The sequence below is a fragment of the Globicephala melas genome, chromosome 12, assembly GCF_963455315.2.
Source record: "Globicephala melas chromosome 12, mGloMel1.2, whole genome shotgun sequence".
NCBI lineage: Eukaryota > Metazoa > Chordata > Mammalia > Artiodactyla > Delphinidae > Globicephala > Globicephala melas.
In genome coordinates, this window is record NC_083325.1 from 88,601,346 (window position 1) to 88,625,554 (window position 24,209).

Below are 24,209 nucleotides of genomic sequence, written 5' to 3' on the forward strand. Positions count from 1 at the left end.
GTATATATTTATTTACCTGGTAACTAGCTGGGGAGGTGTACCTGGTTTAGCTGGAGGCTTTGATTTGTGGGATTGACAACCTTATTATGCAGTGAGCTTATTATTGATATTATTCTGCTCTCGGTTGCCATGGCCACCTTGTGAGAGACATTCAATTTTCTCTCCTCCATCATCATTATCTATGAGGCCATCTGTTGTGGAAAATGAATTCAGCCTCATTTGCATGACTGATAAGCAATTTTTTTTTTATCTATTTAACAGAAGGTCATATGCCGGGGATTTGGAGCTCGTGAAAAAAATGTGGAAAAAAAAAAGCATATCGAGAGGATGAGTGGGAGTGTGTGCATTAGGGGATGTGTGTGGAAGTAAAACAGATCCCTCAGGCCTGAGAGCCTATCGCACCGCATTTGTCATTCCTGCCCCGGCGACATTTTTTTTCCCTAAGCTACTGCACACTAAACAAGAAGAGAGCTTTCCTTGCAGTCTTCTTGAAGGCCCCCTGGTTTTTGTACTCATTGTTGGTGGGTGTATTTTAATTTTTTTGACTCCCTGGACTGTGGGTTATGATATCAATATTCACTGAAGACAAAAAGCAGCCTTTTCTGCATCTCGGTGGTAGGCATATTCCTCATCATCCTTTCAAACTTGGGGTGGAATAGGGCTCGTTTGCTTTCTGTGTATTTTGAGTCAGCGCAGTTACTAACACTGAGCGTGTCGCACTCGTGAGCGGTTGTGGTCATGCTGTGAGGTACGTGATCTTCGTTAGGTTAATTCTGGGGGTTAGTGCACAGGGTCTGTTTTACTGTAGTTCAAGGGCTGGTGCTGCAATGCCTATTGTCTGCTCCTTCTTAAAGTTATTTCATAACATGGCTGGTAGCTGAAGTGTTCCTGGGCTAGGAGTTTGTAATCCACAGAAGTCTCTCTTTAAAGCAAAATGGGTATCATGTTGCATGCTGTAACCGTGATGTTGTTTATAAAAAAGACCTTGCTGCATGGACTGTACTTGGATGATATACGGATATTGAAACAAAAACTTCCCAGAGACTTTACTGGATTACTTGACATTGCAAATAAAGCAATTCATTTTTTACAAAGGCTGTTAAAACATTCTCAATGTCATATTATATCGGCCTAATGATAAAAAGTTGACTTATATTGTTTAAATTGAGAAACTCAAATAAGATTTTGAACTGTAACTGAAACATTTCAAGTTCATAATAATGAAACAGTGTTTCATTTGTAACAGAAGTATGCCTTTAACACAACTTAAATTAATAAACTAAAATTTCAAACTGTAAACTTTATCTTCAGGATAGATCAGAATAAGGCCATAAATTTATACACATATAAATATTCATATAATGGCTAGCTATTCAAAATATAGAGCTCTGATTTTCAATTTAGTATTAATTTAGCCATGATAGTTTCTCATACCACTAAAACAATATAATCTATAGAATTTTAAGTTATTTATTTACTTACAGTAAAAATGTTTGTTATAATAGGAGCTTTTTGTTTAAGTGTTTGTATTTTTTACTGAACAAAACTAACTTCATAGACAAAAGCACCCTAGTACCACCCTTACATGCATAAGGGAGGCTTTCTTTCTAATTCTTCAACTTCATGAAACTCATGTGGCTTTTTAAATGATAAATAAAGGTGTGTATTCCATACAGATTAAAATGGGATTATTTTAAAAATTATAAAAAGGGTTTTTGCACAATACTCCTTTTTGAAAAACAGCACCACTCATACCTATAAGTTTTCACCTCTCAAGAACTTTGAATCCAGAGTGTTGATTGTATATAATACATGCTAGTGATGCATTCTAGAAAAAAGGAAGTTTATTTTTTCTAGTTGACCTAAAGGAAAGTGTATGATTCTATCACCTCAAAGGCAATAGGTCAATTGGTCAAAATTCTCCTTAAAGTTGTACTGTAGTAATAAATTTTTAAAATTAAAAACAGTAGACCAGAGCTGATTTGTTTGCATAATAGTTCTTTACTTCATGGCACTTTTAAAACTCTCCCTACAGTATCATAGACTTCTCAGAAGCAATAGCAGCTATTATATAATCCTTCTTTTCAAATCAGCCATATTTTTTTATATTTTAGCTTGAGTATTAGAGAAATAATTTCTTTTTTAAACATTAATTTTACACTTGAAGAGTTAAAAACAGTAAAAGGCTGATAATTTATGAAGATTATTTAAAGTGACATCACTTTTCTCAGAGGACTGTAGTTGAAGCATCAGTAATATGATACCTGGATTTATATTGTAATATGTTGCCTTTTGATCATAACATATAGTCTTCAGATTTGTGAAGCAAAATTGTCAACTTTTGAGAAACCTATGAGGTAGCACAGTCGATTTTTTCCCTCCCCCCTCCAAAAAAGTTAATTACCAATCTTGGTTGGATTCTTCCTTGCCTCCCTGACATTTGACTGCTGCTAATTCACTGATTAATCTCATTAATGTGATTATAGTAGGATTTGGAATTGGCTGCCATTGTTCTGTCGACAGTGCTATTCAGCCTGAGCACTTGCCACCTCATTCAGTTTTGCTGTGATTTTTCAAAGGCTGGTTGAGTGAGCTATTGTGAGCAAGGCTTCTCTCCCTTTCCCTTTCAGCACCGGGAGCTGTCCGCTGCTGATAGCAATTACATTCAGCAGTGACTGACTTCCTACTAGTTTACTGGCAATGGGAAAATGGTTCAGTTTCATCACCTTAATGATTGTACTCGTTGAGGTAGAAGGCGGAGCAGACTTTATGGTCACAATGGGATGTTCTGAAGAGTGTGGCAGAAAAGATAGGCAATCTCTAGACCTTTATGTTGCACATAAACATTTTACCCTACTTTTCAAATTACTAGACATGATTTTATTAAAATTACTTGCATACATGTAGTTGTGAGTTGAAAAACCTATGAACACTATGTGGACATGCTTTTCAAATGGAAAATCCTTATGTGATTATTGTTAAAATTTCATTTTTGAAAAGATGAGCCAGAATTACCAATAAGGCAGATAGACCAATAAGGCAGAAAGTACACAGAAAACATAAATTTCAACTTTTCTTGAGTTAAACTTGCATCCTTCAGCAAAACTTAGGCCAATTTCATAAATTTGTGTTAGATGATGAGATCAAGGTTGAAGGCCCAATAATTTGTGACCATGTATGTGTGGTGTACAAAAATTCCTAAAGGAGTATGAGTACATTATTTCCTTTGGATTGTATGAGCATGATTTTAGGAAAATGTGAATATTTTAAGAGAATGGGCCTCTTCGACGTATAGCTTTCATTGTTCCTATCATATTTTTAACCTAACTTATTTTCACCTAACTTATTCATTTTTTACACCCTCAAAAATGTTTATATTTCACACCTTATTACTGGATACACCCAATTATTTCACCCTCTGATGTTTTCTGTCTGTTTTATATACCAGCTTTCAATAGATTAAGGAAAAAATAAGTTATTTTGCAGGCTTAAATCTTCTTAAAGTTTTTCTATTTGTTAAAACTATACTTAAAATTCAAAACTTAGAGTTAAAAATCTGATTATTTGTTGATTTGCTTTTAGAAATACTTCACATGTCTGATAAAAAAATCCAATCACTTCTCAGAAAAATTCATTTTGTTGCCTAAATATGTTTTCAAAGTCACATGTATAAACTAGATTTCCGACTCTACCCATGAGGCAATCTAATTTAAGGGAGAGTATTGTTTGTAAAAACATACTATATCATCTAAAATAATTTTACTCATTAAACAATTTGGTACCTACATTTTTAACTTCAGACAACTTAAAATTGTATTTCCTCTGAAATATTTTATATTAAGACCCCCATTCGGTGGAGTAACAGGGACCAGCAGGATGCTTTTCTGTAACGACCCCACTGCCCTGATGTTGAAGTGTGGCTTGGCTGGATGGCCCCTGGAGTCCAGGGCTCTAATTTTCTAATCAATAACCAGTTTTTCAAATGCATCTAGTACTTTGCCATAGAGTCTACCTTGATGCAAGTTCTCACCAGAACTCTGTCTAGGAAGCAAATGAATGGCAGATTCAGAAAGAGAGATCTTCAGTTTTGCTAAATTCTAATAATCAAATTACTTTGTATCATAATTTGATTGCAATAGTGTTATGCATTTTCTTGTTTTCAAGCTTTTTTAAAAACCTCTTTTCATGAATGCCTTCTTTTTGTTTTCTTTGAAAAGTGTGTAGCATTCCTCAGAAAAGAGTAATAGAGGATAAACTTGAACAAAAACTTGAAAATGATTAACATATTTTTCACCAAATACGTTTCATCATAGTGTATTCTTTACCACAACTCTTACCTTACATTGATTTACACCTTATTCCAAACTAAACTAAGGAGAAAAGATAGCACAAACTTAAAGAAGAAAATATTTATATAATTAAAAAATTTTTATTTTGAAGTTGTAAGGGGTAAATAACATCCATATATTATGGCTGATATAAAAAATATATATTTTTAATTGGCATATACCCAACAAATTAGAAATATTGCCTATAATGATCATAACTTGCACAAGGAATATACTACTTTACTTTCGTAGTAATTTATTGTATGATTTTTTTCTGATGTCAGATTATTTTAAGGTAGCAGACATACATTCTTCTAACATTAGGCTATGTTTCAGTGCAACGTGGTTTCAGTTGGAGTATATGCTTTGTGTCCTCCTGTCTCTCTGTCTCTCTCTGTTGCTCCTTTTCCCTCCCTCTTTCCCCCATCTCCCCCTCCCCTCTCTCTCTCTCTCTCCCTCCCCTGTCCTCCCTCTTTAACTCTGCCCCTGGTTGTCTCTTTGGCCTCCCTCTCTTCTCTCTGTGTCTCTTTCACACCTGCATTGTTCAAGCATACACAATGATTTTCCTATGCCTGTTTTCACAATGAAACTGTGTTAAGCTTTGACATCATAATGAGTCCTCAGGGTATCTGTATAAGTAATCAGAGATGGCAGAGAAAATGTAAGCCAGGTGTTATAAAACTAGAAAGGATGCATAAATGCTTATTTATTATGTGAGGAAATACTGATAAGCATTGCTGTGTTGGGCTGTTCTGTTAGGAAATTTTTCCTAAAATGTATCTCTTTAAAAAATCCTTACTCCCCACGTGGTGATTATTGGAAAAGTTGGGGGGGGGGAATGTTTTAGTTTAAGTGTGACGGGTGCTGTGCTGTGAGAAGACGGAATGGTACAGGATAGTCTCTTAAAGCGTCTCTTGCTCTCAGACTGCAGTGATTTCCAGCAGGGCTGGATGGGAAGGGAATTGTAACCTCTGTAGTAACCAGTATGTCTGGTCTCAAGACATCAGGCAAGACGCTCGGGATTTAGAGGAATCACCTCTGAAAGCTAGAGTAAGGTGTTCTTGGCAACTTCGGAGCTCCGTGTCGTCCTCCCCACATAAACCACAGTCAGCATTGTGTTCTGGGGAAAACCTGCAGTGGTTTATCACGGTGGTGACTCTGCCCTCCACTCTCCCTGTGCACAGTGAGCTGACAGAGTGGCGGCACTGGAGGGAAGGGGCCGATGGAGTGGAAATGTATAGGCAAGTGTGATCAACATGTGCCATGGTCTCTCTGTGGCAGAAATAGCCCTGCGTGTGTGGAGAAATAGGCTGCAGATCGGGGTTGTGCTGGATGGCTACCAACTCTCCTACAAAAAGGTACCTCTTTCTTTCTACTTAACGGTTGCCTAGGATTTATCTGATTGTTGCAACTTGCAGCTCTTCAGAATTATTTCATTGGCCTCTTAAGTACCTGGACAAATAGTTGTCTCCTGCTTACCTGGCTATCTTCAGCTCTTATTTGATGCCAAATTATAACAGTTCTTAAAATTGCCTGGTTTGATGTACAAACGAGTCAACAAAGGACTCTTTCTCCAACAGAGCTTCTTCTCCACCTTAATATCATTGTGGGAGCCCGGTATGTGTGCAGGCTGCCTGGAGTTGTTATTAAACAGGAGTCTGTGTATTTGAGGCTAGCGTCCAGGGGGAGGGTGGGAGGGGCTAAGCAGCCTTTATGGTTTCATATGGCCTTTCAGAGCAGTGAGTGTGATAGGAGCAAGGCTTGCAGGGAGCGCAGTGGTGTGGCTACTACGGCTAGGGGAAAACATGTGTTGTTAGACTCAGGAAGCACGTAAAAAATAAGCAATTTTTTTTACTGGAAAGATGTTAATGAAAGTCATATATCTATGTTCCCTTTTGTATGTTTGAAATCTTATTTGCTCTTGCCTTTTCAGATAAAACTTTTTCTGACATTTGTTTTCTTCCAGCCATGCTAAGAGGTTGATAATATTTGAACTTTCTTAGAGGAATAGTTCTATGTCTTTTGTTTGAAAAGAACACGATAGAAGAAGCTCACACTGAAACAGAGCATAGTGCGGTTGGCAACCCGAAAGAGATTTTAAGAGTCAGTTGGCGTTAACTCTTGTGTAACTGTTCTCCCATTTGAAGAGGTGGGGGGCCAGGCTTGGAACCTCTTTCTGTGTTGTTTTGGTGCTCAGCAATAGGACCATGGAAAATATTGTGGGTTCAGCTGACTTTCTGAGGTCTCTTTGGCCACAGCGTGAATTTACCATAGCATTAGTGTGCGGGGGGTGGGGGGTGGGGGCCGGGGCGGGCGGGGGTGGTATTTTTAGACATACAGCCTAGCCGGTGGCTGTTAACAGCCTGACTCTGGTATTTACAGTTCTCATCTATTACATGAAATACGGCGCTGCACATGATACACATTCTGCTCTAGAGGTTTAGGGGCCTGTGGGTACAATGTAAGAAGCATACAGCATGCATCCCCAATCTTGCCTGACTGTGTTGGAAGCTTAATAAACATCCAGGTTAGAAATGATCGGTTTAAGCCATAGCTCTAACTTGAAAAATATCTAGCTCAGCCATGAAGTTCCCTCCCAGGCTAGGATTTGGGGAAATGGCTATGTTTTTGTAGAGCTTAAAGGATGCAGCCCGAGACAGGGTAAGTCAGCAGTCTGCCACTGATGTTGTTCTGCTGCAGCCCTGTGGTCTCCCAGGGAGCCTGTGCCGGATGCACAGCCGGGCGGGCTCGCAGCCCATCTCGTCCGAGGCTCCTGTCAATGGAGGCTCCACATCCTGCGCCAGGCAGGGCGCTGCACGCATGCCCCGGCCCCGTCGTTTAGTGGTGCCAACTTATTAATTTCCATCTCCGACTTCAGGCCTGTTAGTTTCCTGTCTGAAAGCATTATTACTTTTGTCCATGTGGCAAAATAATTAGCATACAGATGAGCAGTGGCCCCGGGTCTGAGCGCCGGTAGAGAAGAGGTGCGGTGGGAAGTTGATTGGATGCACGGAGAACAAATGGTGGGCGTGCAGAAGCAGAAGAGTTTGTAGTCGTGGAGCAGGTTGGAGAATTTTCTGGGTGAGTCCCTAAGATGGAAGCAGGGGTGGCTGCCGTGGGAACGACGGCTCGGAGGCTGGCCTAGCCGGAGGAGCCCCTGGGATGCGGGCTCAGGGCGTTCACTCGGACCACTTTGTTTGCCATTCTTCAGGTTTCTCCTTGCCGGTCCCTCCAGGTAAATATGTCCTGTTCTCCTTGTTGTTTCCAGAGCGTTAGGTCCGCTTCCCAAAGTGGAGCAAAGTTCAACTCCGATGGTGGGTAACAAAAGGGTCGGCCTTGCTGCCGGTCTGGGGCAGCCGCTTCATCCATCTTCCGTGCGTCTGTCTGGAGTGAAAATGAACTGTTTAGAGATTATTGTTTTCAGAAATTTACAGCAGCCATTATTCAGTGTGTTTAATTAATATTTTCTGAAACAGTGTATCCAGACCAGTAAAATTAGCAAATGTTGTTTCAATGAAAGCCCAGACATAATTAGTTTTGACTGGTATATATTTTTCCTAGCTGGAAGAAAATTTTAGCTAATTTAACCAGCAACTTACTGGAGATTTTGCAAATCGAACTGAAGTTTCTATTGATCTGTAGGATCTACAGATAAGAGATAGAAAAATTAGCACAAGCTCTGATACTTTCAGTTCTTTTCAGAAAAATGGAGACTGTTTTTACAAATCAGTCTTCTGAATTGAGAAATAAGTCTAAAGCCTGCTGGAATCCTAATTTTCTATTGTCATCAGTGGCACACACTTCTTATATAATTCTGTGACTGTAGTACTGCAATATGGGTGTTTTAATATTTAGTTAAATATACTTTCATCTCAAGAAATTCACTGATAAATAGTTCTATCCTGTTTTCATAATCCCTATTCTCCTTAAAAGGTAAGGTTTTCATTTTAACTGACCTAATTATTTCATCTGCTTTTAAGGTAGGACTTAAGTAGAAATTACTATCCTTTAACTGTCTTTTTATAGGTTCCTGAATTTTTTAAAATCACTTAAGGATTTTATTTTGCTTTTATTTTGAGGCTTTTTAATTTAATTTAATTTTTTTTTTTTACAGAGTTGCTTTAGTTCAGCTGTTTGCTTTAGACAATGACAGTGAATATTTGATAAAAAATACAACTTTTTGGAGGGTCATTTCTTCTGTTTAAAAAAGCTATGTCTTTCCAAAAAAGAAAAAATAAAAACTACCTTCAATAAAAGTAAACCTCAAACAGAAGATATTGGAAAACATTTTAACCCTTTATATGCAGCTTCCGATACTTGGTTTTGATAATTTTCCCCCTCATACTTGAAGTTTCTGAATAGTCACATTGAGCTTTGCGTAATAGCTGAATTGTGCATTTTTACATCAAAGAATATATATGTATACATATATATAATCAATTTTTTCTATGTTATCTTTAAATTTGCTGGTAAACTAGGATGAGAAAACAACTGAGGGTTTTTTTTTTTTAATTTAACCCAAACAGTATTAAATACCAAATTATTTCAAAATAGATTCGTGAACTCTTACCTAGAGAAAAAGAATATTTCTTTTATTCTTCCATTGATGTATTTTATTTTAGAGTTGAGCCAAGCCTTCTATGATTAAAATCATTCCTTGTAGTTTTACAATGGGTTATAACTTTCTTGGGGCAAATTATCAGCATTCATTTTCTGACCTCAACGTGTCCATTTACACCCAGAAGAGAACACTTGACTGTTACCTACCACGTTGCTTTCTTTGTGCCTGGCTGCCTTTCAGAGGTAGAGTCTAGCTTTTTTTTGAGGGCCAAAATCATGTCATATTAGTTTCCACTTGACAGAGTTACTTTACGCCACTGTCTGTCACACTGGTTCTCGGGTACACTGGTTTTGTGGACTTGGGAAGGGCTTGCCTTCAAAGACAGTGAAAAGTCCCAGGGCTGGAAATATGGTGATGTGTGCCTAACTGGAAATGTGGTTTCTAAGGGCATTTGTCTTTTTCTTTTCCTTTTTTTTTTTTTTTTTTAGTTTAGTTCTAAGGTTGCAGATAAACAGATAAACTTTAGAAAGAAAAGTAGCCTTTTATAGTAAATTTCTTTAAGCTCAGTGAGTGGCCAAAATATTAGTCTGAAATCAGGTGCCCTTCAATTCCAAAGGGAAGAGAGGTCGGGATACGGGGGGTCTCTGTGCCTAGGGTGGTCCAGGGCCATTCTTCAGTGGGTTCCCAGTGACGGGGAATGACGAGAGTATCAATATCTTTTCTTTCAAAAGGTTATTGACCTTATTTGTTTAAAATTCTGTACTAGGATGTATTTTTGTACTTTGGGGGAACTACAATTAATCTCTTCAAAGGTTCTGCTAAGTGCATGTATATATGTGTTTTTAAAATGCCCGTGTGGAAATGTTGTGTGCAGGCTGACAGTGTTTGAGCCATTGGATTAATATGTGTGTCATGTAGACCTGTTTTAGATGAATTTGGGTACTCATTGTATAGTTGAAAGGAACTTTATGACTCAGTGTTACATACCGACTGCTTTTTACTAAAGTCTGACTGCTTACATGGTGCAATCAAATGGCTTTAGAGAAAATCACCCCAAGATTGTTGGACATTTGCCTGAGATGTTTTCAGGTTGGGATGTCGGACTTAGGTCATGAAATCAAACAACTCATGGATTAATAACTGATGAGGTAGGGGTTCTTTTTAGTACATTGATGAAGATTTTTATCAGAGGATTTCTAGCTCAAACACTGTTTTGAGCAGCATCTTCATGCCTGGACTCAGTGTATTTAATGGCACTCAGCAGAATGCTTTCTTAAAAGCCAGAATGACCCCTCAATCACAAGGGCTCCCACATCACTCAACCCTAAAAGAGATGGACAGTTCTTAGAGACTGACTTTAAATTTAGCCCAAGCTCCCCTCCCTGGTACATGGATCCACTCGCCTGTTACCATCTGATCAGAAGCTGAAAGCATAGAGCATGGTCGCCATGAAACAATGCTAGCCAGACTGGTTGTGGAAATAATTGAGTCTGCAGGGCACCCCAGAGAGAGCCATCAAATCAAGTCTGCTCTGGAGCGGTCGGCTAGATTGTGAACGTTCAGAAATCAATGCGGCATCTGCTAGTGGACCCTCTGGTTCACTGAAACTCCCACCTGCCTAATGCATCTGGGCAAGAGCTTTTCAGAAACCAGTTTCCTTCAGGATAAATTTAATACATCTTGAGGGCCAGGCACAAGCAAATTGATTCTATCTATCTCTGCACCAGGAAAACTCATAAACATCTGTAAGAACACAGATTTTCCATAACCCTAGGATTAAGGGATGCTATTCTGTGAAGTATCCCAAGCCTACTCCCTTCATACCTCATGCCAGCATGGCATTTTTTAATTAGGAAGTTGATTAAAAAGGGCACGGTAGACCACGGAGGTATGGCCCTTTGGCATCCGTCCAGCTGTTTGTTGTCTGGGTGGTGCTCATCACCAGTTGCAGGAAAGAGGGGGGATGTGTGGTGAGGCTGAGGGATGGCGAGAATGGGACTGTACTGGTGTATGTGCTCATGGCGCTGGTTGTAGCTTCATCCTTAAAAGCCCTCATCTCTGCAGACAGACTTGCTGGCTTCCTTTAGGAAGCAGTGATCACTGCACTTTGAACACATGAGCAATGGATGCATTGCATTGAGAAATCCTGTGGTTCTGATTTCTCCGTGGCCAATATGATAAGTCGTAATTATTTGCATTTTCTGGATTCAAAAATCTGACCTCATGTCCTGTAGTTTGGCGAGAATGGTCACAGTTCCCAGAATAGTGCTGTGTCGTTTAAGAGTAACTGGTTTTCTTTCTGTTTTTTTCCTTTTCTCTCTTTCTTTTTCTTCTTTCTTTCTTTCTTTCTTTCTTTCTTTCTTTCTTTCTTTTTCTTTCTTTCTTTCTTTCTTTCTTTCTTTCTTTCCCTTTCTTTCTTTCTTTCTTTCTTTCTCTTTCTTTCTTTCTTTCTTTTTCTTTCTTTCTTTCTTTCCCTTTCTTTCTTTCTTTCTTTCTTTCTCTTTCTTTCTTTCTTTCTTTCTTTCTTTCTTTCTTTCTTTCTTTCTTTCTTTCTTTCTTTCTTTCTTTCTTTCTTTCTTTCTTTCTTTCTTTCTTTCTTTCTTTCTTCCTTCCTTCCTTCCTTCTTTCCTTCCTTCCTTTCTTTTCTAAGGGAAGCTTCTTTCTTCACTGGCTCTTTTTAGGGCATGGACTATATTATCAGAAGAATAAATGTGGTACTCGATTGTAGAGTTCCTGTGGCCAATGTGGTATGAATAAGTGCCACGTGATGAGTGAAACCCTGCCCCCTCCCACGAGCTCCTTCCCAACCCGAGAACCCCAGAGAAGCAGAAAGAGATGCCCAAGTGAACTTGGGCGGTGGGGTGGCCCTCGGGCCACTATGTCCAGGACAGATGTTGACTCAGGGTTTAAGATCAGGGGAGTGTGTCTCTCTCTGTGGGAATTCCAGCTGCTGGGGTAGAGATTCTTCCTTTTGTTCTCCTCTCTCAAACCCAACTTGCAAATTTATGAATCATGTTTAGATTCTGCGTTTTAAAACAGTTTAGTAACAGTCTCGTTAGACTCAGTAACAAGGGCAGCCCAGGGGCTCCCTCACCATCTTCTCCTGGAAGAAAAAATATCAGTCAGTGCTGAAAATTAAAGGGGTAGCTCCTTAAACTCATCTCCTCCCTTCATGTTTAGCACATTAATGAGCAATTCATACACCCTGCATGTATTGAGCACCTACTGTGTGCAGAACCAAAAGAGATAGCACTATGATAAATTTCTAACCCACAGTGAGTCAAGGTATATAGACATACATACATACATATAATAACTATATATTAATATATAGTATATACCTATGGCATACATTTATAAATATAATTTATATAAATATATTTATATATTTGAATATTTGTATAAGTATAAACATAATATAGCTATTATTTATATGTATATTATATTATACATGTATAACACATGTTATATTACATATAACATACATAATATATTTATATATGTATATAAATATATGCTTAGTAATCACAGTTCTTCTATGTCTACTTTTTCTTGAATACATTTTGAAATAGATTAAACCATTTTTCTCACTTAATAAGAGAGTAAGATAATCGTTGATGTCCCTTTCTTAGATGATTCATACTTCAGGGATCCAGGTGATCATTCTGAAAATTAGCTCACGATTGCATGGCATTGTATAACCATATTTCTCTACTTGATTAAATATATGATTTAAGTTTATCTCCTTCTTATAAAATCTAAACTCCAAGTTTGTGAGAGTTCTAGGTAGTTGGTCCTCATTCACCATGGTTTATATATGTATATCTTAGCTGTCCCCTTATGATATGCAGTTACAATTGAACAAGTCTTTGCTTACCTGAGAATGCGTGAAACAGTAAACAAATTTCTGTTTTGAGGAAAGAGGGTTGGTAAATGTCACGTGTCTGTTTTGCAATTTCTGAACATTTTAAAGCTGTTGATCCCAGAGATCAGCAGCAGAACATTTGAGGAAGGCATGGCTAAGCCCCAGATCACCACTGAGTGGGGTCTCACTCACCTCTGACTTGGGTCTGTGACGTCACGCTCGGCCTCGACGCAGGGAAATGAGCAGGGTGGATGCGGGCAGTGACCTGGTCATCCACAGGCTCACCACTGGCTGGAGAGACATCGAGGGGAAGAGAAGAAGAGGATTCAAATTAGAAACTGGTCATGCATTCAGACATTCAGATGACTCTACTGCAGTCCCTTGGAGGCAGATCTGTTCAGAATAAGAACCTTCAATTAAGTCTTTTTTCCCCCAACTTTTAAAAAAATTAATTGTTATTGGAGTATAGTTGATGTACAATGTTGTGTTAGTTTCTGCTGTACAGCAAAGTGAATCAGGTATACATATACATATATCCACTCTTTTTAGATTCTTTTCCCATACAGGTCATTACAGAGTATTGAGAAGAGCTCCCTGTGCTCTGCAGCAGGTCCTTATTAGTTATCTATTTTATATAGAGTAGTGTGTATATGTCAGTCCCAATCTCCCAATTTATCCTTCCCCTTGATTAAGTTTTGTAAAGGAAAAGTTAGATTAGAATTAGCATTTTATGTTCTCTCGGAGTCTGGAACTTTAAGTAGCTCAGACATCAAAAAACTGCATGTCTTTGCTTACAAATGGAAGTCTGAGATTACGTAAAAGTGAGAAGTGCTGGTTGATGGTAGATACTTGTATATAACAGGAAAGGAAATCTTAATCATTTGCTCAGATAAATTTCAAACTCATCTGTTAATCGTTCTTTGGTGAACATGGCACATTTGGTAGTGAATTAACCCTTGGAATTTTCCACAAACTTTGTGTTTTGAATCCTCCTTATCTTTTGCCATTCTCTTCATAGTCCCAAGAACAAGAATGGAGGTAGTTTCACTGCCCAAATGTTCTTTAGCTAATTTGCTGTTACTGGGATTTTGTTAGCTCAAAAACAATCCTTTTCCCTAAGAGACCCACACCCATAGTGCAAGCCAAGAAGTGTTGTGTCTGTTCTCCAGGGACGGTGTAACACACCTGTTTACAAATGGACTCCGCCACCTGTTCATCTAGTTAGTGATCAAAAGAGTGTCTCATCAAAGGGGTCAGTTGGGTGGGAAGGACGGTGAGATTTGTGAGATTAGATGTGGCTTCTCATTTTTAATATGTAACATTTCATGTATGTTCAATTTTGAAGAAGTTAGAAAATACACTCAGCCTGTGATAAATATTCATGGCTGTCAACATGCCAGGGGTTAGAGGCAGGATGCATACAGGGCACAGTATGGCCAAGGATATTGTGTACTTGGTGCTTTACAGCTTCAAAATCCAGCATATGCAGATTGAATCATTTGTTTTAGCTTCAGATGCATTACTGAAATGTGAGGGATGCTGACTCGGCAATCAGCATTAGAAAAATGGGACTCTATAGAAGAAAACGACCTTCAGCACCTGATCTCCACACGTCTCATCCTCTCTGCACAACCCTGTTCCTTGCCTGCTCTCCACCCCACACCCTGGCCCCGGCCCCGTTCTCCCTGATGGGAATGTGCCCACTGGTTGTAAGTTAGGTGCATCAGCATCCCAACTTGCTCCTGCCCAGGGATTTTCAGGTAACCAAGGGCAGCATTAGGAGGACCACTAACAAACCGCTTTACTGATTTTCAGGAACTCGCCCCTAGCTTGGTGATATCGGTTGGATTACACATGTGCTACGAAATTCTGAGTAAAATTCTTCAACATGTTGAAAATGACCAATGACACTAGGGACCTTCTCTTTCCCGTTAACTGCTCAGAGGGGATTTTCACCTAATATTATACAGTTTAGTCATCCTTAGGCATCCTTTCCTTTTTTAAAAAACATTCCTTTTTATTTTCTCAGTGAGATTTCCCCATCTGTAGCTAACCTAGACAATGACAGAGCTCACGTGAAGGTACCTCATCTTAGTTCAGCTCTTCTCATAATTCGGGGGTGACTTTAAACAAGTCATTTCTACTCTCCACGTCTCAGGATCTTTGCTTAAAATGGGGGAGTGAACTCCATAACCTCTCAGTTCCTTCCTGGTTCTAACGTTGTGTGTCTCTGTATCTGCCACCCCTGGGCAGGGTCTGCTGTGCAAAGGTGTCACTGTGCAGCGGTGGGGCTTCAGGCTGCAGGCAGTGCCCCTGCCAGAGGGCAGCAGCACCTCCTGCTTCTTGACTGGGATCATTTCTAAGGAAGAGCAGGAAGCGAGCCTAAGGCCAATAGCCTGGAAGATTTAGAGGAGGTGTTGTTTTTGATTAGTGGGTCTGATCTAGGATTGCTCAGGTCAGTGGAACCGACATGGGATTCACCCAGTCAGAGGCTTCTTGGTCACCTACAGAAATCACTGGACTGTGTGTGAAACTCAAGACATGTAGCTGAAAACCAAATTCCTCTTAAGTTCTTTTCTCTCTTGATTGTATCTGCTTTGTGACTATGACTTTATTTTGCTTTAGGCAAGTATTCCTTTATGGCGACTATACACGGTGAGTCGTCCTGGTGGATTCACACACTTCACGTGCTGCGCAGGCCCTATTACTCCTGCACTGCTTCTCTCCACTTGACTGGTGGTGGTGGGTCTTCTCCACCTGCCACGCTGCAGGAAAATAAAGTGTATGCCGTTAACCTCACAGGCTCCACGCTTGAAGAAACAGCCCCATTGGCTCTCTGCCTCACCTTCTTTCCAAGAAGCAGTATTTAGATAGCAGTAACAGCCTGGGTACACACAGGTTAAGCACACTTTTTTAGCAGCTAACATCCATTATACAATTCATGTCCTACTTCTGGTAGCCTAAAGCATCCAAAGTGATGAGACCTTGTGAGTACAAATAAACACTAAGTTTTCACCACGGTAGGCAATGGTATGTTCAGAAATGTAAAAGAGTGGGCTGGATATTGTCCTCAAAATGTCCCACTAAAGTCGAAAAGAATGACAGGCCCATCATGGGGGAGGGAGGGAGATGGAGAACTCACCCCACGGGCGATGCTAGACAGCTCTCCCTGCGCACACCTGAAACTCAGACTTCCCACCTGAGTCACAGAAGTCTTTCCAGGTCGCTGCTACCAAGGAGGCCCCTTTGGGAAATTTTAAATGAAAATGTGTTTCATTTAATACAAAATCCGCTCTATCAAGAGCTCAGAATGCCATATGCATAACTTTTCTCTAAGCGTTGGGAAATGCTTCTCCATCTAGAGACAGTGGAAAGATGCAACAGGAGAAAAGTGCTCTGCATGCCAGTGGAGAAGGGGCTGGAAGGAAGGGAAGAATAAGAAGTGGGAGGAAAGGAGCCTACAAGAGAAAAGTTCATGGACAATAGAGAAATGCTTAAGATGTGTGCTTCAGCTATTCCCAATTCTAATTTAAAGTGGGATGTTGTAAAGATGGGTCAACTGGTAAAATCATACTTTCGGAAGATCAAAATTTCGGTATTATATGAGAAAAATAGACTCTCAGGAAAACATCATAAAGACAATAATAATCATAGCTAATATTTATTAACAAATGCACTACGTTGAATGCTTTACTTATGGATTTTATAATGTGAAGCCTACAAGAAGCTATAGGATGATGGGTACTCTTATTATCTCTATAATTATAAAAAGGCAAAATAACATACTCATTACAGAGTTCAGGTTATTAAACATATATACTGCTTAAGAAAATAAACCCCCAAATGAAAGCTTTTTATTAAATGTGAATGTAACTGAAGAGTCTCTGTATCTATAATTTAGAACTTGTTTGGGCTGACAATCATGATTTTATGTAGGCTCAGCGCTTATTTACAGAATTTGATCTAAATATATGACAATATAGAGGTTTATCATTCTACTTAATGATGAACTAAAAGAATGAAGACATTCAGTCTTGAGGTATTCAAAAGTAATCCCATGAGGTGTCTCATAAAACAGAAGACATTTAAGAAAATAATGGGAATAGTTATTTCCTCTTTTCTCTGGAAAGCTCTATGTCGAGTTAAGGATTTTTTTTTTTCCACAGAGAGAGGTATGTTACAGAGACAAATTTATAATGAGCTCTATAACAGAGTAAGGGTTGTGCCCCAAATATGTTTATGAAATTATGTGTAAAGATAAATAAGCCATGCAATTCAGGCTTCATTATGGCTTTCAAATTAGTAATAGTCTACTGTTCTATGTTAAGATCAAATTTAAGCATGACTCACAGAATGTATAATGTCTCCAAGAGTAAAAATATAAATACTATTCTCCCTCATTTTGCTTCACGGGAGGACCAAAGCCATGCTGTGCAGCTACACCCCCTGAATCTTTTCTGCAGCGTGAACCCATTGTCCCTTACTCCAAAGGTCCTCTGGGATCCAGAAGGACATCAGGTATCAAGTAGCGTCTTTTCCTGTTTTGGCTCTTGGAGGAAAGACATCCAGACTTCCTCCTTACACTTTTGCTAACTTTTTCAAAAACTAGTTATTTCAAACTAATTTATAACCCTATATCACGCTTACGCAAAGCCTTCTTCAGAATGTCAGATTTCTTATCTGCTCGCAGATCCTGCTGAAATGAAGCAGGCATTCTTTCCACTGAGCTGCAGACCCACCCCCCCAGAGAGCTGCCCCTGCAGAGAGTCACACATCCCAGAGGAGGGTGGCAAAGAGCACGTTTAAAGGGCCTGTGGACCACGGATCGCCTTTTAGTTCCAAAGTTCCATTGTACACCAGCTGAGATTTTCAGACAGCGTGCTTGATTCTGTCAGTTTTATTTTTTTATAAAAATGCCATCACTGTGCCAGGGACAGAAATAAACAACAACAAATGACTACTTCCTTCACCCTGTCCTCATTGATGTACTGAAGGCTGTGGATGTAGAAGATGCATCCTTAATACTTACATGTGTATGTTCTGAAAAATAATGCAAAGTGTTAAGTCATTTCTCGGGTATTAAGTTCATTGCGATTCCATTCCTTTTTTTTGTTGTTCTCAATGCCCAGGCCACCCACAATTTGTGTTTTCTCTGCTTCGTTCATTCTTTTCAAACAATGCACCCCAACCAACAGCTAATGAGCCAAGTAGCAAAGAAATATTCTTTTCTTTCCTGTTCTTCCCCATCTTCCACCTTTTCCTCGCAGCCCCCTTCTGACCAGAACCTCTTGGTGTTCCACTTCTGAGGGTCCTACCTGTCCTAAGAGGCTCCTCCCACAGTGTGTGGGTGAAGTGCCCTTGGTGCGATGAACATGTTCCTTTCTGTCCTCACTTAACCGGATTCAGGCTTTGCCTCCATTCTGAATATAGGAAGAACGGATAATGGAATGAAACTATCAAAAAAGCTACCTTAGAAAATCTCAGAAGTGCTATATTCTTGGGGAGGGAGAATAAATTGTGGTTCTATTCCTTGGTGGTCAATCCAGTCAGAAACCAAAGGTAGAAGCAAAAAGTGGAAAAGCAAACAGTCTGGTTCCAAACATACATGGGGACAGAGTGGGAAAAGGAGGGACCGGGGAGGCACATACTGTCAGTGCTACCACAGGGTGACTTTATAGGATGGGAGTCCCAGCTCTGGCCTCGTGCTCTAAGTTCCCTTAGATTCCACCCTTTCTGCAAACTCTCTTTCCAAAGCCCAGATGCTTAAGGCAGCATCTCTCCCAGTGTTCAGAAATTGCAGACTCTCCTCACTGCCATCCATAAATCTGAGCTTCGTCCGAGCAGCGTTGTCACACACAATTAGATACTCGGTACTTGTAATGGAGTGTTATGATTCACAGGCGTTGCAAGCTGAGGCATGAGCTCGCCCAGGGACCTAAGGATGGTAAGGAGGTGCAGCGGGCACACCCCAGTAATAACCTGGAGCCGCTGCACACTGAGGCACTGGTGTTCAGAGGTTCTGCTTGGCTGACTTGGTTAAGTAACACCAGGACAGAGATTCAAGCTCCTTCGGGAGAGGATGTCTCCTCTCGAATCCTTTACAACGTGTGTCTTAAAGGAGATCTCAAGCTTGAGGCAAAGTAGGCGCACAATCTGTGTTTAATTGGGGGGGGGGGACAGAGGGCTCGTTACACCTCCCCATTTGTTCCTGTCCCCCTGACCAGTGTCAGACCCAGCAAGGGGAGTGAGGGGCTGAGGGCCTGGCCTCCCCTGAACACACTCAACTCCAGAGTGTTCATTCACTCTGACTGCAAGTGGAGCGGGTCCCCCAGTCGCATGACACATCGTCCTCATTCTCCGGACGATGCCGTCATCCTTCATTTAGCCCAGGGAAGCAGTTCCCAGCCTATACCTTAGACCCATGAGAGATCAGCTGTGCTGCGCCCCGCCCCTCACATCCTGTGCTCCCTTTCCGTGTTACCTAAGGAGAGTTGGAGAGTGTTTATTAGATGAGGCAGAACAGTTACCTGCTCCGGGCTGCTGGGCCACGTCCTTGTCTAGATGCATCAGCACAGCCACACAGGTTGGACACAAGCGTGTGTGTGACGTGGGCTTGAGGAAGCTGCCATGTGCTACACATCTTTGGGCTCACGCTCTGTCAGCCAGGATTTACCATCAGCCTCCTTTTTGATTCCTATGTCATCTTGGTTATCAAAATCTTATGGTCCTCACTTGTCATCTGCAGTCTTGAAATCAGATCCCGCTGGTCACGTTCAGATCGGGGTCTGGAGGGCAAGAAGAGTCTGACTGATGTGAGATGTGAGTATGGCCAGAAGATGAGCCATCAAAGTGTCAGGGTTTAACCCAGCGGGGATTGTGTGTCCACAGATTGGATATCAGATGTAAGAAGTTTCTTCTGTGTTCTATTTCTTCATTTGCTCACATTGTTTGTTGGCTATTGGTAGAGGAATTTTGCTGTATGTTCCCTTCCATCTGAAAGTTGTGCATATAATTATTCTTTCACCCATTTCTTCCACCAACTCTGTATCAGATTAGATGCTGTGGTCATAAGAAAATAAATCAGAATTACCCTCTGTTCTCAGAAATTGTATAGACCAATAGGGACGAAAATACAAATTATAAATGACTCTAGTGTGATTTGAAATTTGACACAAAGGGTAAGCAACCATAAATTACATGTTATGATTGTCTCAAAGAAGGGAGAGACTGTGTCAACAGGGCTAGAGTGGGGATAACATGAAAAAGGTCGTGTCTGAGATAATCCTTGAAAGGAAAGTACATTTCAACAGATAATTATAGAAGAAGGAAAAAATTTGGGTGGGGGAAATAAGGTGAGGAAAGTTGCTGGGAAAGGATACACGTGGCTTTACTAAGGGACGACTTAGAGACCATTTGTTGAAGTGAGGACAGGTGGAGCAGGGGACAGACCTGAAGCCCAGGGTGGGGTAGGTCATTGTGGGTCGTGCCTGTCATCCTCACAAGAGTCTACGTACGATGAGATGATGACTTTGTTCTGCAGATAATGGGAAATTGCGGAAGGTTTTTGTGTAGTTGAGTGACAAGACCAGAGCTATTCTTTGGGATAATTAATCTGGCAGCCAATCAGTGGCTACTTCCTGCCAATTCTGTCTCTAAAATAGCTCTCCCAACTGTTTCTTCCCTTCCATTCCCCCTACCACTTTTTCAGAGTAGACTGTCATTATCTTTCTCCTGGACTCTTACAGTCGCCTTAGATGCCGCTCTCCCAGCCCTACATATACTCACGCTCACACTTACAAATGCATCTACATTCTGTTTTTAGATTAATTATTCCAAAGTACAGCTTTGGCATTTTCATGCTCAAACAGAACCGGGGTCTTCCTATTTCCTAGAGAATTAAACCCAAACACCCAACCTACCGTTTGAGGCAATTCCCCACCCATTCTCAAGTCTGACTTCCATCCCTGTCCTATCCTCATCAATTGCAGATCTTCAGGACAGGGAGGAACTTGACTCTCCCCTGGCCACACTGTCCCTTCCTGCTGCCCTGTCCTTCCCTGATATCCATGCAAACATGCTGTCCACCCATCAAAGGCTGGTTCCCATGCCACCTTTCCACAAATTCCTTGCTTGTCCTCCCAGAGGAAATCCAGCCCTCTTCCCCGAATCTCTACAGCCTTTACTTCTGTGGTCTTATCATTGTCTCCTTTGTATTTACAGTTCTTTATGTCACAATACCACCTCCCCTATGAGGCTCTGAAATGCTGCTCTTAGTGTGTGCATTCCTACCCAAACATTGGACATGATTGGTGCTCAGCAACTCTGTTAATTGAAGAGAGGCTGGTGGGGAGACCTGGAACACAGCACCTTCTTTATGGCTGTTGGAGTGACCAACACACCATCTTTTTTGGGGACCTTGACAGTCCTGGATCTTCTGTCATGATTCAGTGTAGAGTTATTTATCCCAGGAGTGGTGATCACCTCATTTTGGTCTATGTTACTACATTGTGTACCTTGACCTTTGGAACAGGTATGTTTTTGTTGCATGGAAATTAGTTCACAAGGTGCTTAAGACACTTGGATGAGTGGGCGTGCCCTGACTTTTCCCTGAATCGCTGGGAGACTTCCTGTAAAAATGATGTTGCCTCTAAACTCCCTGAAGAAAAATTTCATAAGCCAGGTGTACAGACGCCTATTTGAAAACCTGAACCTTCCATACACTTAATTTTCCTTCCTCTACTTATTCAGTAAGTGTGTTCTGTCTCATTCGGACCATTTGATACCACTTAAAAAATAAATAGTTGTGTATCTGCCACTTGAGTTCAAGCAGCTGAGAAGGACCCTTGAAAACCCAAACTCCTGATGCTTATTCACAGCAATCGATATTAGTGCTGGGAGGGAAATGGAATTGAACTCCTGGACAGGAAAAGTTCTCCCTTTCCCTCAATTCTTCCTCCAGGGCAAGAACTAGGATGGAACGAGGATGAGTCAGGGGCACAGAATTTCGGGAGGTGGGCACCCTCAGAGAGGATCGCACGGCAGAGGAGCCTTTGACCTCCTCTCATCTGGTCTCAGAAGTCTCAGCACTCTGATCCTGAAAAGGAGGGGGCGTTGAAGCCAGTGGGACAGACTAATGCTGGGCCCAGGGCGTCGTCATGGAGAAATAGGCAGCCGCTGAACACCTAGACCAGCTCTGTCTGCCACAGTGATCTTAGGACGCAGTGGTCTCAGAGCAGGCTCTGCTCCCAAGGCAGTGAAGAATCCTCTGTGCTTTATGATAATTTCAAAACCTTACATTTATTTTAGCAATTTAAATAGTATGACTATGCTGAATTAAACTTACTCAGGGAAAATAGGTATTTAGGTATTGAACTTTATTTCTATGTATTTTAACCAAAAGCTGGTTTAAGGGGTCCACTTGAGCCATCTAACGTAGGGATGAGTAGAATCGGTGTGGTCCACTTAGGTGAAGTGTGCATATAGTTACATACACTGCCTGCTGTGTTTAACTGGAATTTGCAATGTCCTTTCTATTTACTGCTGGGCTCTGCTTAAATGGTGATGGTTTTATAGATTGTGAAGGGGTTTGTGATATTGGTAAAGGAGTAAAAGATTAAGTAAGGAAAGAAAAGAAAACCAGTAACCTAGTGCTTATTGTGAAGTTAAAGTGAAGAGGAAGGGAAAGATCGTTGGCACAAAAGCACAGATGAGGCTTTGGGTGTGGACTGGGGAAGACTGAGGGCCAAACCGCCATCCTCTTTCCAAAACTCAGGTAATGCCCTTCCTGTGTTAACCTGAACTATCCTTAGGACCTGGCCCTCCCCTTACTAGTATTGTCTGTACCACTCACTGGCTCTTCTAGTCACCTAACTTCTCAGGGTACTTATTAATGAATGTATTCATTTCCCACGCAAAGCTAGATTGTATTTCCTTGAGAATGTGGGTATCAATTTCCATCATATGGATTTTCAAGTACCTTACACACATAAAAGGTGTTCAGCAGATACTTGTTTGATTATTAGACTGACTTGGGATACAAATATCACATATTGTTAATATGTTGTTAAATCCTTTGTGGCTGCAGCATCTTAGTTTACCTTCTGGTGTCTTTTTTTGCTTTCTGCCTCCACGCAATCCTAATTCAAATTTCTGTTCTTGAACAGAAGAGTCTTCAAGAGACACTGCAAATCAGAAATACAAAAAAGGAAACCTGATTGATAATAACCGTGTGTAGCAAGTGTGTGTGCGTGGGACCCTGGTGTGGCTCACTGTGTGAGGTTTCCTCTGTGGGCAGCAGGGCTCGGGGGTGACTCTTGAGGGGATATCTTGTTTCCTGCCCTGTTCTCCTGAGAAGGAAAGTGACAAATATCATTTTCGTTGATGATGGTGTTTATTACTCACACAGCCATGAACTGTGGTCATTTTCCAGTAAGCTGGCTTTTGTTTTGTTTTCTTTTGGTTTTTAAAGTCTCCTCTTGGCTTCCGGGATAAATGAGTTGCTCTTGACGTGGAATTCTGTAGGATACGTGGCCTGCCCAGTGTGAACTGTTGAGAACCAACCTGACACGGTCCATACACCACCCAAGTGTTCCTTTGGCTGAAATGAACCCGTGGGCCAGTGACCCACGCTCGGCAGGTGGGATCCTTCCTCCCAACCCAGCCGAACTAAAGGGCGATGCTCTTCCTTCAGAAATAGGAACATTTGCTTTTCCGGTTTTGACTATGTTGCTCTTTAACACCTTTTGGTAAACAGAAGTCAGTTGATAGGAACTTACTGAGGTCCTGGTCTGTGCTGAAGATGGTGCTAGGTGCTTTGAGAATGTGAAAGAAGAACGGGCCATGACAAGAGTGAGTAAGAGGAAAAGGTGCCCCAGTGGAAGAACACGGAGTTACGGGCTTTACCCCAAGTGTGAGCCAAGCAGTCACACTACTGCCACGCTTGCTTCAGCTTGTCCACTTTTTTGACAAACAGCTTTATATCTCTACCTATAAAACGGAGCATAACATAGAGACATCATGTCTATCAAGGTTCCTGGGAGAATAAAATAAGATCATGTTTGTGAAAGAGCTTTTACAGCTCTGCTGCCACAGTGATGACATCCTTTTTCCTTTTCTTTTTTTTAAAAATCATTTTTAACCTAGAATTAAGGGTGGAGCCTGATTGCTTCCTCTGCAACACATAGTAGATGCTAAGTAAATGCAAGTTGAATAATTTAGTGAATGAAAACAAGGATATGTACTTTCACAGAAGTGACTCAGTACTGATTTTGACTGAGGGATGTTCATAAGTAGCCCCCAAAGTCAGAAGTGCTTTTTTTTTTAATTAATTAATTTATTTTTGCTGTGTTGGGTCTTCGTTTCTGTGCGAGGGCTTTCTCTAGTTGTGGCAAGCAGGGGCCACTCTTCATCGCGGTGCGTGGACCTCTCACTATCGCGGCCTCTCTTGTTGCGGAGC

At 40.9% G+C, this 24,209-nt stretch overlaps 1 protein-coding gene across 26 annotated transcripts in view; it reads left to right on the forward strand.

Moving 5' to 3' along the window:
• The first annotated feature begins 374 nt into the window (after nt 1-374).
• The window catches only part of MYT1L (myelin transcription factor 1 like), a 407,540-nt gene continuing 383,705 nt past the window's right edge, over nt 375-24,209 (forward strand). For 16 of the 26 annotated variants that reach the window (XM_060309907.1, XM_060309898.1, XM_060309915.1 and 13 more), the window contains exon 1: nt 5,193-5,686. The gene's annotated coding sequence lies outside the window, so the exon portion shown is untranslated. The other 10 variants (XM_060309910.1, XM_060309903.1, XM_060309908.1 and 7 more) reach the window with 7 other exon arrangements.